This window comes from Lampris incognitus, chromosome 4 (assembly GCF_029633865.1).
Source record: "Lampris incognitus isolate fLamInc1 chromosome 4, fLamInc1.hap2, whole genome shotgun sequence".
NCBI lineage: Eukaryota > Metazoa > Chordata > Actinopteri > Lampriformes > Lampridae > Lampris > Lampris incognitus.
In genome coordinates, this window is record NC_079214.1 from 70,483,394 (window position 1) to 70,489,430 (window position 6,037).

Below are 6,037 nucleotides of genomic sequence, written 5' to 3' on the forward strand. Positions count from 1 at the left end.
ACACTGACACGTTAGATACGATGACCTTTCCCCTTCCCACTGAGCGTTTGTTTTTCTTAGCAGCGACCCCTGGCGGATGATCTTAAAAAACTCCGGAGAAGCCACGATGGTAGGTAGATACACAGACAGACAGACAGACAGGCAGGCAGGCAGGCAGGCAGGCAGGCAGGCAGACAGACAGACAGACAGACAGACAGACAGACAGACAGACAGACAGACAGCTAGATAGATAGATAGATAGATAGATAGATAGATAGATAGATAGATAGATAGATAGATAGATAGATAGATAGATAGATAGATAGATAGATAGATACACAGACAGACAGATAGATAGATAGATAGATAGATAGATAGATAGATAGATAGATAGATAGATAGATAGATAGATAGATAGATAGATAGATAGATAGATAGATAGATAGATAGATAGATAGATAGATACACAGACAGACAGACAGACAGACAGACAGACAGACAGACAGACAGACAGACAGACAGACAGATAGATAGATAGATAGATAGATAGATAGATAGATAGACAGACAGACAGACAGACAGACAGACAGACAGACAGACAGACAGACAGATAGATAGATAGATAGATAGATAGATAGATAGACAGACAGACAGGCAGGCAGGCAGGCAGGCAGGCAGGCAGGCAGGCAGGCAGGCAGGCAGGCAGGCAGGCAGACAGACAGACAGACAGACAGACAGACAGACAGACAGATAGATAGATAGATAGATAGATAGATAGATAGATAGATAGATAGATAGATAGATAGATAGATAGATAGATAGATAGATAGATAGCTCAAGAGCACAAAACGTATGGTAAGATACGGCAATAAAAACATTACACACGCAAGTATAAAATGATCCTTATAAATCCTTATGAATACATTAATACATTAATAAAGGTTTAGACAGGAGAAGGGACAAATGCTTACAGAGACAAATAACATGCTTTTACCAATGAGATTGTCTGGAACACGTCTGTTGTTTCAGGTAACAATGTATATTTAGCTATAGAGATACATGAATATGTAGTTAGAAATTTGGTTACATTAACAAACAAATGGAGATATTTTGTCAGTTTATGCTTAACCCACCCTGCATGTCTGGCTGTTTGCCTTCTTAGACAAGGAAAGATATTTCCCCCAAGTAAACAGATGAATGAGTGAGTGAATGAATGAATGAATGAATGGATGAATGAATGCCTTTATTTGTCATTGCACAGCTGTACAACGACATTAAGTGCAACTCCCCAGTGGTAAAACATAAAAAAACAAATAAAATGAAATAGTCAAAATACAGCTAGACACACGTTTGCAGCACGATCGACATACAGTAGACACTGTATGCCTGAGTGTAAAAACAAGTGTAATATCTGTTACGCCAAACGGAAACCCATCTTTTTGCCTTGGCTTACAATCAGTTGCCTCTAAGTTGACAGCTTCACAACCGGTACTGCATGGTGGGCCGGTTTCTGTCTCCATGAATTTACCAACCACTGTTCTGCCGACCAGATTATCGACTACAGAATATGACTAATGATGACTTAATTGATTATGGCTAATGACTACTGCAAACTGTCCTCTTCTCTCACGTGTCTTTTCTCTCTCTCTGAATGACGTCTTCCCCTTTCTCTTACGTGTGTGAATGGTGTCATGTGAGTCTCCCTTGGGTGCACGTGCAGTCTGTCCTCCTCCCAGGTCTCCGTGGTGATGGTGGTCGCCACCTGGACACCGCTTGGCTTCAGCCATCATCACATTGTCTTTTCATATATCTTATAAATCCATGCAATTTTTGTTATCCTGGGATTTTTTTTTTTTTTACATGATGATGCTGGTCACGTGGCTCGGGTCCTGGACTGCTCCGGTGGCGTCTGGACCCTGCTTGGCATCCTGCGCGTCATGTTCTTCATACATCTTATAATTCGGTTATCATTGCGTTCTGCTCTTTCAGTGTTGTGTTGTGGAAATTGTGTAAACACAACATCCATCGCACGCTGTCCGTCTTGGGAGAGAGACCCTCCTCTGGTGGTCTCCCTGAGGGCTCTTCCTGGTGGTTCTCCCCGTTAAAGGGTTTTATTTTAGGGAGGGGTTCCTCATCCGATGAGAGGGTCTAAGGACAGCATGTTGTGTTGCTGTTAAGCCCACTGAGGCACGTTTGTAATTTGTGATATTGGGCTATACAAATAAAACTGACTGACTGACAATAGACAAACAGTCTGCGTACCGCACTAACCCGAGTCCAGTCTGCGTACCGCACTAACCCGAGTCCAGTCTGTGTACCGCACTAACCCGAGTCCAGTCTGCGTAACGCACTTACCCGAGTCCAGTCTGCGTAACGCACTAACCCGAGTCCAGTCTGCGTACCGCACTAACCCAGTCCAGTCTGCGTACCGCACTAACCCAGTCCAGTCTGCGTACCGCACTAACCCGAGTCCAGTCTTCGTAACGCACTAACCCGAGTCCAGTCTGCGTAACGCGCTAACCCGAGTCCAGTCTGTGTACCGCACTAACCCGAGTCCAGTCTGTGTACCGCACTAACCCGGGTCCAGTCTGTGTAACGCACTAACCCGAGTCCAGTCTGCGTACCGCACTAACCCGAGTCCAGTCTGTGTACCGCACTAACCCAGTCCAGTCTTCGTAATGCACTAACCCGAGTCCAGTCTGCGTACCGCACTAACCCGAGTCCAGTCTGTGTACCGCACTAACCCAGTCCAGTCTTCGTAATGCACTAACCCGAGTCCAGTCTGCGTAACGCACTAACCCGAGTCCAGTCTGTGTACCGCACTAACCCAGTCCAGTCTGCGTACCGCACTAACCCGAGTCCAGTCTTCGTAACGCACTTACCCGAGTCCAGTCTTCGTAACGCACTTACCCGAGTCCAGTCTGCGTAACGCACTAACCCGGGTCCAGTCTGTGTACCGCACTTACCCGAGTCCAGTCTGTGTACCGCACTAACCCGGGTCCAGTCAGCGTAACGCACTAACCCGAGTCCAGTCTGCGTACAACACTAACCCGAGTCCAGTCTGTGTACCGCACTAACCCGAGTCCAGTCTGTGAACCGCACTAACCCAGTCCAGTCTTCGTAATGCACTAACCCGAGTCCAGTCTGCGTACCGCACTAACCCGAGTCCAGTCTGTGAACCGCACTAACCCAGTCCAGTCTTCGTAATGCACTAACCCGAGTCCAGTCTGCGTAACGCACTAACCCGAGTCCAGTCTGTGTACCGCACTAACCCAGTCCAGTCTGCGTACCGCACTAACCCGAGTCCAGTCTTCGTAACGCACTTACCCGAGTCCAGTCTTCGTAACGCACTTACCCGAGTCCAGTCTGCGTAACGCACTAACCCGGGTCCAGTCTGTGTACCGCACTTACCCGAGTCCAGTCTGTGTACCGCACTAACCCGGGTCCAGTCAGCGTAACGCACTAACCCGAGTCCAGTCTGTGTACCGCACTAACCCGAGTCCAGTCTGTGAACCGCACTAACCCAGTCCAGTCTTCGTAATGCACTAACCCGAGTCCAGTCTGCGTACCGCACTAACCCGAGTCCAGTCTGCGTAACGCACTAACCCAGTCCAGTCTTCGTAATGCACTAACTCGAGTCCAGTCTGTGTAACGCACTAACTGGACCCGGGTTAGCCAACCTTTCAGAGTTAACAAGCAAGCTTTTAATGACCGCAAGCCAGTCATAGCAGACACAAGTTCGTATGGGTCTCAGCTTATCTTCTTTTCTTGGCCACAGAAGTGACCCTATCTATTTGCCTACTCTTTACCCTCATGGTGGGAAATAGCATGTTGTCTAATAAAACTTCTCTCATAACGTCCCCATTACCTTCCACCACATCCCCGCTATCAGTAACAGATATGACCGTTTTTAACATGTTCAATATCCCACAACATAACCAAAACATTAACACTTCAGTTGCATCGTGGGTAATATGCAAATGAACTTCGAGCAGGAACACTACAGTAGAATTCGCCACACTGCCCCCTTCCTTGAAAGACCAACGCCCCGTTGGCCTAACCCAAATCCCATGAGGATGGGTCCCTCCACCATGAGGGTTTCTTCCGCCGAGCGCCTCTCCCATCCCGGGCTGCTCCTTGCCGCGGGCTGCTGATGGATGACGGGGGCGGCTCTGCATCCACTGGGTCTGAGCCCCCACCTTCGACGTCACCGCTGTTTCCATTCGTAGCCAGGGAGGGCAGCTCTGTAAACCCAGTGTCCCCGCCCCCTCCCTGGCCCAAAACAAGGTGCTCTGATGGTAGCCCCTTGCTGATATCCAGGGAGGTTGGCTCTGATCCAGCAGTGTCCTTACCCCCTCCCTGGATCCCGGTAGCCTGGTCTACAGAGGAAAAGGAGTCTGGCACCCCACCTCCTCCCACCGCACTTCCAGTCCCGGCTTGGTCGCTGTCCCGGCTTAAGTAAGGTGCGAGGCGATCTTGGTGAAGGATGACTATCCGAGGGCGGCTGTGGAGCTTCACTCTATAGGTAACCTCTGAGATCCTCTTCAGGACGAGGCAGGGCCCCTCCCAGTTGCTGTCCAGCTTTGGGGACCGTCCCTTCTTTCGCCGTGGGTTATACACCCATACGTTGTCCCCCTGCTGGTACTCTTTGTGGTGGCAATGTACATCATAGGCTCTCTTCTGCCTTTCCCCTGCAGAAGCCATATTCTCTCGAGCCAGCTGATGAGTTGCCGCCATCCGTTCCTGTAGTGCGTCTACATAGTCCTGGCCCGGCAGCCCTTGTACTGGTGGGTTTGGCGGCTTGCCAAAGACCAGATCCACAGGCGTCCGTAGCTCCCGACCAAACAACGAGGCCATCACTTTGAGGGTGTAGGGGAGTGGTCCTGGTCTTCCACACCCCAAGGCGCCAACACATCTCCCCAAACACCTGGGATTCAAAATTGCGCCCCCGGTCACTGTGCAACTCCTCTGGCACCCCAAACTGGGTAAACATCCCCTCAATGAGGCCATGGCTGTAGATTGCTCAGGGATGGCATAGGCCTCGGGCCACTTGGTAAAATAATTCCTCACTGTGAGGATGTAACGATTACCATCCTCTGTCACGGGGAATGACCCAACCACATCCACTCAAATTCTTTCCATGGGCGCCCCCACCATGTATTGCTGCAGGTGGGCGTGGGATTGCCCAGATGGCCCCTTCTTTGCATTGCAGGTGTTGCAGTTACGGCAGAACCGCTCCACGTCTCGCCGGCACCTCCCCCAGTAGAATCTTTTCTGCAGCCGCCGCAGAGTTTTGGTAATGCCGAAGTGTCCCACTCCAAGGGGGCCATGAACTGTGCTTAACACTTGCTGTTGTAGTACGTGGGGAACAACTAGTTGCCAGGTACTGCCTCCCCTCCTTGGCTCTTCCCACACGCGATAGAGGCAGCCCTCATGAAGCATGCGTGAGTTCCACTGTCCCAGCAATGCCTTGGTGGTGGGGGAGTGGGGACCTGCCATCTCTCTACTTGGAACCTCTTTATGTGCTAGCCAACGTATCACGGGTCCCAGGTGGCCATCCCGATGTTGGAGTTCCCCCATCTTGGTTGGTGACATCTCCTCCAGTGGTGCACTTGGGACCACAAGTGTCCGCACTGTGACACGATCCACCCATTGCTGTTCTCGAGTCTCCAACTGGCTACAATGGCGGCAGGCCTGATCCAAACAGGGGCGTCTGGAGAGAGCATCAGCATTGTTGTGTCGGCTGCCTCTTCGGTGCTCCGTGGTGAAGGTAAATCCCTGCAAGGCTTCTATCCATCTGGCTACCTGCCCTTCTGGTTCTTTGACGCTAAGCAGCCAGCAGAGCGATGCATGGTCCATCCTCGGTAGGAAGTCCTTTCCATACAGGTAAGGCTTAAGATGCCTTACGGCCTGTACTACTGCCAGGAGTTCTCTCCGAGTCACACAGTAGTTCCTTTCTTCCTTACTCAAGGCTCTACAGTAATAGGCCACCGCTCTTTCCACTTCCCCACTGGGCTGCGACAGGACTGCTCTCACACCTACATCACTGGCGTCAGTG